The sequence below is a fragment of the Equus asinus genome, chromosome 1 (assembly GCF_041296235.1).
Source record: "Equus asinus isolate D_3611 breed Donkey chromosome 1, EquAss-T2T_v2, whole genome shotgun sequence".
NCBI lineage: Eukaryota > Metazoa > Chordata > Mammalia > Perissodactyla > Equidae > Equus > Equus asinus.
In genome coordinates, this window is record NC_091790.1 from 33,944,342 (window position 1) to 33,954,838 (window position 10,497).

Sequence of the window (10,497 nt, forward strand, 5' to 3'; positions counted from 1 at the left end):
GGCTCTTCTCCAATTTATTCTCCCCACTGCATCCACACTGACTTTTCATCTGATCAAGGCATGCATTTACTTAAAACTCTTGAATACCTATTGTTCCAAGCCATCAACTTCTACGCCAGCCTACAGGGTCCTCCAAGATCAGGCCCCACCTCCTTCTCCAGTCGTCTTCCCCTGGACGTGCCTCCCTCCTTACCTTCCCCCCAGTAGACTGGCTTTTAGATTCTCAAATACCCCCAGCTTCCTCCTACATTAGGGCCTTTGGACATGCTGTTCCCTTGGCCTACTTAACACCCATTTATATTTCAAAATGCAGTTTAAACATCAGAGCCTCCAGGTATGCCTTCCCTCCCCTTGGCCTTTCCCACATATCTGTCCCCACCTCCACTGGCCTGTGACCAGATCAGGTCACCCTGGGCTAGCTTCTCCTATATTGTGCCTTTTATTTTTCCTTCTCGGGCTTTCTCACAGGTTGTGATTAATCTGTTGATGTATAGTTACTATTTGATGAAGGGTCTGTCTCCCCCAGTGGACTGTAAGCTAAAAATAGAGAGTGACCACGTGTCTGTTTTGCTTGCCATTTGGATTGGGTGCTTAACACAAAGCATAGGTCACTAAATTCCTTTTAAATGGCTGAAAGAACTATGTGGCTTTCAGCAAATTACTTAAACTTTCTCTGCCTCTCTTTTCTCATCTGTAAAAAGAAAGGATAGTCACAATAGTACTTCCAAGGTCTTTGTGAGGCTTAACTAAGATTAGCATTGTAATGCACTAATAGAGTGGGCGCTCAATGCGTGGTCCTATTTATGTTATTATTTCCTACAGTTGCTATGGGCTACAAGAATTAGTCTGCATTTTCACCCTGCTTAGTCTTATAAAAAGGGAAGACATTCACACAAATATTTAAAACACTGCAGAATACCAGCTTTATCAGATTAGCCAATAGAAGGGCTGGGCTAAAGCAAAAAGGTGAAGTAGCCAACATTCAGGACCTCTTATTTTCATCCCATCTCCCCTAGGGTCTTTAGGATCCCTCGGGGGCAGGACTGGCTGCAGCATCACCTCCTCAGTGTAGGCCTTGACTCCACAGGGGGCTCCTCCTCCTGCCTCCTCCAATGTCCTCTAGGAGGACCGTGCCGTGTGTGTGTATGTGTGTGTTCCTGCATGTGTGCACACGTGTGGGCTAGGAAATAAAAGTCCCTGAGGACAAGAAGTATTCGAAGAATCAGTTGTTTTTCATTTCTATGTTCCTGCCCAAATCAACAACAGTAAGTGCGACTCAATTAAGGTTCATTGAATGAACGAATGAATGAATGAAAAGGGAATGAAATTACAGACCAAACAGTAGATACGTAGAAAACACAACTACAGCAAGAGGAACCAGGCTGCGAGGGGAGGTGGTGGGCAAGTCCAGAGCATAGCTCTGTTCAGAGGGTTTTCAAAAGACAGATGAAAGGAAATGGAACCTCTGCCAGAGGCAGCTCTGGTCTGTTTACCTTTCAGCTTCTTCATCATTTACCTACAGTACCCACCTCTGGGTCTGCTTTGACATGAGATCTTTAAATGTTGGAGGGGAAATCACTTAACTGCTATCTGATTTTTTATCTGTGAAATAGAGCTAATGACACTGACCTTCCTCATAGAGCTATTGTGCGGGATAATTAATTAATAATTGCAGAATCCTTTGAGGGTATAAAGTGCGACAGAAATGCTAAGCATTATTTCCATACAATGTCTGCTGGCTCTTCTAAAGTACATTCTGGTCTCCCGTGCCTTTGATCTGCTGTTATCACCTGAAATAGAGCAAACAATGCCTTCGTATCATTAAGCAAATGCATAATGAATGCTATTCATTGTTAAAGGTTACTTAGCAATATAACTTGTTTTTTTCTCTTGAATGGGGACATCCTCCTGTGAGAGGATTATGTAAACTAATAGCTAAAGTATCAAAGGAAAGGGGAGAACAGAGGCAGCCATGGCAACAGAGCCAGGAGGCCCACGCTTTGGCCTTCAGCAGAAACCTGTGTCCACCCTCAGAGAGAAGATAAGGAGGAACCAGAAGGATGCCAGAGGGAAGGCAAGCAGAAGAGGCAGCGGTAGACAGTGGCGGGCATTGGCCCACCCATCCTCCTGCCATCATCTCTCAGCTTATTGTACAAGATGTGATTTGCAATATTCAAATATTTCATGCAAGAGTCAAGTTTCTCCATCGTTGCCCTGTTCCTTGAACCCCTGGGTGTCCCCCTTCATGTTCACTCGTGCTTTATTGGGGAGATTATGTTTTTCTTTTGCTTATGACCTTTTCTAGAGATAGTGGTGGGCAATGCTCTGATCAGAAAGCCTTTATCTTCCCGTGCATTCCTACTGATGCTCATTTATCTCCCGGAAATGGACTTCCACTCAAAGCCTTACAGATACCCACACAGATCATTAACTCCAGGAGCCATCATTCCAAGATTCTAAAGGTAAGCCAGGTAGCCTGATAGAGACCACATTCTCCTATAAATTGGGAAGAAACTCAAAACTTGTTCATTGGTTCCTTTTATTTAATGTTAAAATGTTGTGTGTTTCCTTTAGATTTAGACAAAAGAAATAACATGCTCGTTGATTTGGTTCAGGTTTTGTAGATTTAGACTTTTATCTTTTGGCAGAGTTAATGTATTTGGTCATCCTATAAGTCAAATCTTTAAATGCTAGAGTTAACTTTTAAACCATGTTTTCCAAAAACTATATAAATTTACAATGTACTCCTCTCCCTATATTCCTTTAAATAATACCCAAAACACAACTCTCATCTACCTCTCTATATTTTACTGCCCTGAGTATAGGGATTTTATGTCTCTTATTTGGCATTGCTGTTTATTGTCATGCCTCTATAATTCTGGGTTTTTGCTGACCTGATTTTATTTCAGTATCCTTTTGAAAATCTTTCTTCACTATGCTTAGTTAATTCAAACTTTGGCACTACCGGTAGAAGCTATAAAATCTTTCTTAACATGGAACAAGATCACCACCCAGTGGCCAGGCTGGGATTTCTTCTGTGCATTCTTCCAGATTTTTCCTCTCATGTTTTTATTTCATTGGATTATATACAGCAGAAGGGTCCCTAAATAATATCTAACTCAGCCCCTTCATTTTTCAGTTGAGAAAATTGAAGGTCAAAAAAGTTAACTTATTTGGTCAAGCCCACAATGCCAAGTAAGACTCATGCCTCATGACATGCTACACACTTAATTATTTCAATGACAGTGTCTCAGAGCTGGAAATGCACTTCAGGGTCAACCAATCCAATCCCCCTATCATACAGATGAGGAAACTGAGGCACAGAAAAGGGAAATGGCTTCTCAAGGTTCACAGAGCTGACTGCACTTGGACAAGAACCCAGCTTTATCAACACTTAGCCTGGTGCTGAGCCTCCTACTAGACCAACCCCATTTTAAATGTTTCATTTTTCTCCCCTGAATTATCACATCAGTCTTTAACAGGTGACCACAATATCTGTGAATAAAGTAGTCAAGCTTTTCCTCCCTCAAGATGAATAGGACCACAGCATGGGAGCCCTTAGAAACACAAACTTCATTCTTATGAATGAATGAATTGCTCCTCGTTGGCAGATACAAAAATATTTCACCACTTTTCTTTATACTTAGGAGGTAATGAATTTAAGTCAGGGAATTAGAAATTCTAACTGTGCTCTCTCTCAATTTAAAGAAAATACTCATCTACAGCTCGCAATGTCTTGATTCTAGAATTTAATTGTGTAGACTAGAGAACATTCCTCCACAAATTGGGATGACTCCACATTTCCATTCCACCTCCTCTCCTCTAACTTCAAGGTCATCTTAATGAAATAAGAAAGGTCCATAACACTGAAGATTCCTTATCGCTCCAAATAACTTTGAGTTCCTAAATTCCCAGGTGGGACAGGGTTCACACAGCACAGCAGGTGCTGCACATTCTCGCTCCGCCCCACGTCCCCACGTCCTTCTGCAGTCACCTGCATCTGTGCTTCCAGGCAGACTGACCACTTCCCTCCGACCCTGCCATCTTCCGTTCAGAGGGCTTTGGGAGCCCACGCAGCTTCCGGTGGGAAAGGTTGGGTTTCACAAAATTATTCAAAGTGTCCCAGTGGGATTGAACCTTAGTTGTCCTAGACTCTAGTACTAAACTACTCTTTAACCACATTTAATTGGCTCTTTCTCCCTTTTGCATCTCATGTTTCCCATTTCCTTGCTTGCACTTCCTGGGATCCCCTCCCAAATAAACGACCTGCCTCCGCATCCTTGTCTCGGGATCTGATTTTAAGGTGACACAAATTACGAGGCACCTATTGCAAAGAAGCCCATGTTTAGCCTTGGTGGCATGACTAGCCCTCTAACACTGATGTCCCGGAGGTCATTCAGTCTGGCCTTTATTCCTGTACAGGGGCAGACGGATCGTGAAGCTGGGGAAGTCAAAGCTCAGGCCTTTCAATTGAACAAGCTTCTTTCAAGGCCCTGGGAGGGGCCCAGGGAATAGATGCATGTGGTTGTATGCTTTTGTAAAATTGGCAAAAGTAAGACATTTTAACCAGAGTTACAAGCACTGTCTCTTTCCAGGTGGCAGTCTGGTGGCAGAGAGCACTTTGGGAATCTGGCTAAGGGGGAAAGTGAGTTAGGAATACAGTCGAATACGGGTGGAGATCTTGGAAGAGTGTACCTTTGTTTGTTTGTTTGTTTGTTTTTGAAGATTTTATTTTTCCTTTTTCTCCCCAAAGCCCCCCAGTACATAGTTATGTATTTTTAATTGTGGGTCCTTCTAGTTGTGGCATGTGGGACGCCGCCTCAGCATGGCTTGATGAGTGATGCCGTGTCCGCGCCCAGGATTCGAACTGGCGAAAGCCTGGGTGGCCTGGCGAAGCGGAGCCTGCGAACTTCGCCACTCGGCCACGGGGTCGGCCCCCCGTTGTTTGTTTTAAATGAAATTTGGAAAGATGCTTTAGTACATTTTGGCAAAACTGGAGACTCCTGATTTGTGTGAATACGGAGTGTACTTTCTGCTAGCTTTTTAAATTTATGTATTTAAAGAACTGAGAGAAAATTTAGGAAAAAAAGTAATATGGTAAGAAACAAAAGCATTAGAGTGATAAATAGAGCAATAAAATCTGTAGAAATTATTCCTATATCAAGAAGTGAATTGCAACAAAAATTTTTATCACATCAAATAAAGTAATTTATTAAGAGGAATAAATAAATTGAGTAGAAATAATGAATAGGCTCAAGGATTGTTTGATAGCCCAATTAATAAAGAGGAGTGAATCAGATGACTATATTGGAAAAAATTAAATATCTTGATTATTTGACACCAATACTGACATCAATGAATATAATATAAGCTCATAATATATCGCTACATTGAGGACATCTGTGACAAATTGGTTAATGAGTGTCATCAATTCAAAGTATTTAAAATTAGACACTGCACAAAAAATCTAGGTGCACGAAAAATATACAGATCGTATATGCAAAAAAACTTAATAGAGGTTTTCCAAATTTGACAACAATCTTAACAATCTATATGACATTGCCAATAATGATTTGTGAAGTTGCAAGAAATGTTTCTAAACTATCAAAAGTAACAATCAAATTTTAATCAATCATGGTAGAACAAAAACTAAATTATCTTTCTATTCTCTTTATGGAAAATATTCTTAAATATTATCATATTAAGGGGCAACCAAAGAGTTTGCTTCTAAAAAGTGTAGGGTAAAAATTATCAAAGAAGTCTGAAAGTAATTAATAAAATTATTTGGGGGGATGGCGTGGTGGTGTAGCAGTTAGGTTTGTGCACTCCAGGCTCATTGGCAGGGTTTGCGGGTTTGGATCCTGGGTGTGGCCCTACACACCATTTATCAAGCCGTGCTGTGGCAGGCGTCCCAGTAAAAAAGTAGAGGAAGATGGGCACACATGTTAGCTCAGGGCCAATCTTCCTCAGCAAAAAGAGGAGGAGTGATGGTGGATGTCAGCTCAGGGCTGATCTTCTTCTTCAAAAAATTTTTGGTTACTTTTCTAGATGTTGTGATGTTTGTGCTATTTGTCACTAAATATTTGTCATGCCTAGCGATGTCCTTCCTTATTCCAAAGAAATATTGACTTTCATGTCTAATTTTACTCTTTTTCTTAAAGAAAGCCTCCCAAATTGTATAAGCTTCTGAGCTCGTCTCTTCCCAAGACTCCCCCCAACAGTGAGGCAATGCGTTGGGCCTTAGTCCTGCAACAGAAAAGACACAAAATGCCTTACGTTCTGCTGAATATACCAGAAACAGACATGCACCATGAGACTCCCCAAAATCAATACATATCAGAGAGTGAGAAAACAATATATGAGCTTTCTGATATGACATCAATCATTGTATTTTACAGTAAATTGAGAGTATACACATTTATTCAGGAAAAAAATTACCCACCAATCACATTTGCCAGTGACCTGCCCTGCTAGCCCTTCTAAAACTTAAAAAAGCAAACAAAAAAATGTGTCATATGAGTTACAGAGATTGTCATCCCAGATGAATGAAGAAAAACTGATGGAGATCTTGGAAGAATGTACCATGTTCCACATCTTAGGCTTAGGGGCCAATAAGAAAACAACATAGTGTGTTACAAACTGCCAGTCATGATCCATTATGGAGCAGTAAAAACAAACATAATATGTTGTAACAAACTAATATATTTGTTATAACAATCATTTGGAACAATCAATATGTTGTAACAATCAAAAGAAAGAAATGATTCAAATAGAATAGATTGGTTTAGAAAATAGATTGCATCCCACACACTTAGGTTAAGTGTTCTATGAAACACGTGTGTGTGTACAGGGTTACAATGTAAAAGGGTCTTTTACTGTGGCTCACAGTCTAAAAAGTTTGGAAAGTACATGTGAGGTCTACGGAGCGGCTACAGATTTAAGCACAAGAGAATAAGGATGACCAGATCTCAGTTTGATAATTTGTGGCAGATTATTTGTAAATTCACTGACATTTGGGAGGCATTCTTCACAGAAAAATAATAGTTTAGGTCATGATTGGATTCCTGGGTGAAACAACAAAGGTTTATTTAATTCATAATATAAGTAATATATAAATTATAATACACGATATGATACGCTACAATGTGTTCAGATACAATATGATTAATATAATGACATGATGAAATATAATGGCATAATACAGTATAAAGTAACTATTGTAGTAATTACAGCCCTAAGCCAGCACTTCCATTTCCCTCCTCATAGCCTCTCCTATTCACAAGTATCCTGAGCAAACTGTTTTAAAGGTAGTCTAAAATTATAGGATTTCAGTCACAACATCACATGTATACATTTCACAACTCAATATTTTATAGCAATAATTTAATATTTTATGTTTTGTACTGCTACTTGATGTGGTATAACATAACTCTTACCTAAAATCTTTCTGCCTAATTAAAATCACTCACCCTTTCTTGCTCTCCCCTCCCCAAGAAGAAGCAGAGAAGGATTGCATAGGCTGAAATGAATTGTTTTTAAACTGGGTAACAGTAATATCAAATGACACATTTATTTGAAGGTATAACATTTGTAGTTCTATCCTTAAGATCATTCTCTGCTGTTATAATTGTCAATGCCTGTAAATAATGAACAAAAGAATAAAGAGTTAATATGCAACAGTCAAGCTCAATAAAAATCTGAGGAAGGGAAAGTCATCTTTCACGAGAGCCACAGAATAAGAAATGAGCAGGTAATCCTCGGCGCTTACTTTGTCATCTGTTACAACAACAATAAAGGAACTCCATTCTGGTAGTTATTTGATTTCAATACCATAAAAGTACTAACAGTTTGTATGTTGATTATATATAGGTAGATATATATGTGCTAGATAGGTGTGTTTGGACATGAAGAGAGAAGGGGAAGAGAATTAACATTCATGAAATACTTTCAATGTGTTGGACACTATTTAGTCCATTATATGCATTATCTTATGAGGTATAATAAGACATAATATTTGGTAATATTTTAATATTACAAAATGTTTTGTAATGCTATAGGTTATCTATCGCTATTCTTACATTATAGTTAAAGAAACGATATTAGTATTCTGTGGCTGCTGTAACAAATTATCACAAATAGTGGCTCAAAACAACACAAATTTGTCTTCTCGTTCTGCAGTTCAGAAGTGTGAAATGGCCTCACTGGGCTAAAATCAGGATATTGGCTGGGCTGGGCTCCTTTTTGGAGAGTCTAGAGGAAGTCCTGTTTCTTTGTCTTTCCGTCTTCCAGTGGCACTCCAGACCCTGAAGATTTGATCCTCTCATCTCTTGACCCTCGTCCTAGGCCACATTCTTCTCAGGCTGACCTCTCTCTCGTTCTCTCTTCTAAGTCCCTCTTCAATTTTTAAGGACCCTGGTGATTACATCGGGCTCACCCGGATAATTCAGGATAATCTCCCTATCTTAAAATCAGCCAACTGGCAACCTAAATTCCATCTGCCTCCTCAGTTCCCCTTCGCCATGTAACCCAACATATTCAGGGGTTCTGGAAATTAGGATGTGGAGGGTTTTGGGAGCTATTATTCTGCCTACCACAGAAACTGAGTTCCAAAAATCTTCAGCACCTTGCCCAAAGTCACATAAGAAAGAAAAGGAGGGTGGAGTCTGGATTCTGACCCAATTTGGCTGACTCCAGCACCCCTGCTGCCTTATTTAATGCACGTTGCTGTGCAGTTTATATGTCTAAATCAGCAAGATTCTCCATGGTTTGGGTCTGATCAAGAAACACATCTCGAGTGCCTGTTGTGTGCCAGGCACTGAGCTGGTGTTAGATACACAAAGATGAATAAAGTACATCATTCCCTTTGAAGAGCTGAGAATCTGACAAAGGAGACCCTGACATTATATTATTGTATTATAATGCAGTATATTATGAGGCACGTTTTAGTGCAATATGGAGAGGATTCTGTTGGCTTTACAAACACAGTGCTATAGAAACCAGGCAAGGGAAACAGAAGAAAAAATGAACAAATGGGACTACATCAAACTAAAAAGTTTCTGCACAGCAAAGGAAACCATCAACAAAATGAAAAGACAACCTAACAATTGGGAGAAGATACTTGCAAACCATATATCAGATAAGGGGTTAATATCCAAAATATACAAAGAACTCATACAGCTCAACAACAAAAAAACCAACAATCCAATAGAAAATGGGCAAAAGATCTGAACAGAGATTTCTCCAAAGAAGAAATACAGATGGCCAACAGGCATATGAAAAGATGCTCAACATCATTAGCTATCAGGGAAATGCAAATCAAAACTACAATGAGGTATCACCTCACTCCGGTCAGAATGGCTATAATTAACAAGACAGGAAACAACAAATGTTGGAGAGGGTGTGGAGAGAAGGGAACCCTTGTTCACTGCTGGTGGCAGTGCAAACTGGTGCAGCCACTATGGAAAGCAGTTTGGAGTATCCTCAGAAAATTAAGGATAGATCTACCATATGATCCAGCTATTCCACTGCTGGGTATTTATCCAAAGAACTTGAAACCACAAAGGCATTAAGATACTTGCACCCCTATGTTCATTGTGGCATTATACACAATAGCCAAGACTTGGAAGCAGCCTAGGTGCCCATCAAGGGACGAATGGATAAAGAAGATGTGGTATTTATACACGATGGACTACTACTCAGCCATAAGAAATGACGAAATCCGGCCATTTGTGACAACATGGATGGACCTTGAGGGTATTATGCTGAGCGAAATAAGTCAGAGGGAGAAAGTCAAATACCATATGATCTCACTCATAAGTAGAAGATAAAAATGACAAAAAAAAAAAAAACCACATAGCATTGGAGATTGGACCGGTGGTTACCATGGGGAAAGGGGTGGGGGGGGAGGGCAAAAGGGGTGATTAGGGTCACATGTGAGAGGATGCACTATAATTAGTGTTCGGGTGGTGAACATGATGTAATGTATCCAGAATTTGAAATACGATGTACATCCGAAAAAAATAAAAATTAAAAATAAATAAATTAATTAATAATAATAATAATAATAAAATTCTTAACTCATTTAAAAAAAAAAAAGAAACTCAGAGTGGGAGAGATCAAGATCAGAGCAGGGAGTACAAGAAGGTGATCAGTGTGAAGGGTTTCTCAGAAGAGGTGACACTTGTGTTGGGCCCAGAAAGATGAACAGGATTTCACGCAGCAGAGCAAATAAACAAAGTTGCAGAGGCATTCTTGTGGAGTAGCAAGTCTCAGGGTACACTGGAGGAAAAGAAAGAGGGCATGACAGGAATACAACTGGAAAGGAGTTTGAACTCATACTGTGTTGGACCTTGAATGGCACAGTAAGGAGTTTGAACTTTTTCATCTAAATGGAAAACAGGAGAGCCAGAACTGATGGCCTAGTGGTTAAAGTTCAGTGCGCTCTGCTTCGGCGGCTCAGGTTCACCTCCCGGTCGCGGAACCACACCACCCGTCTGT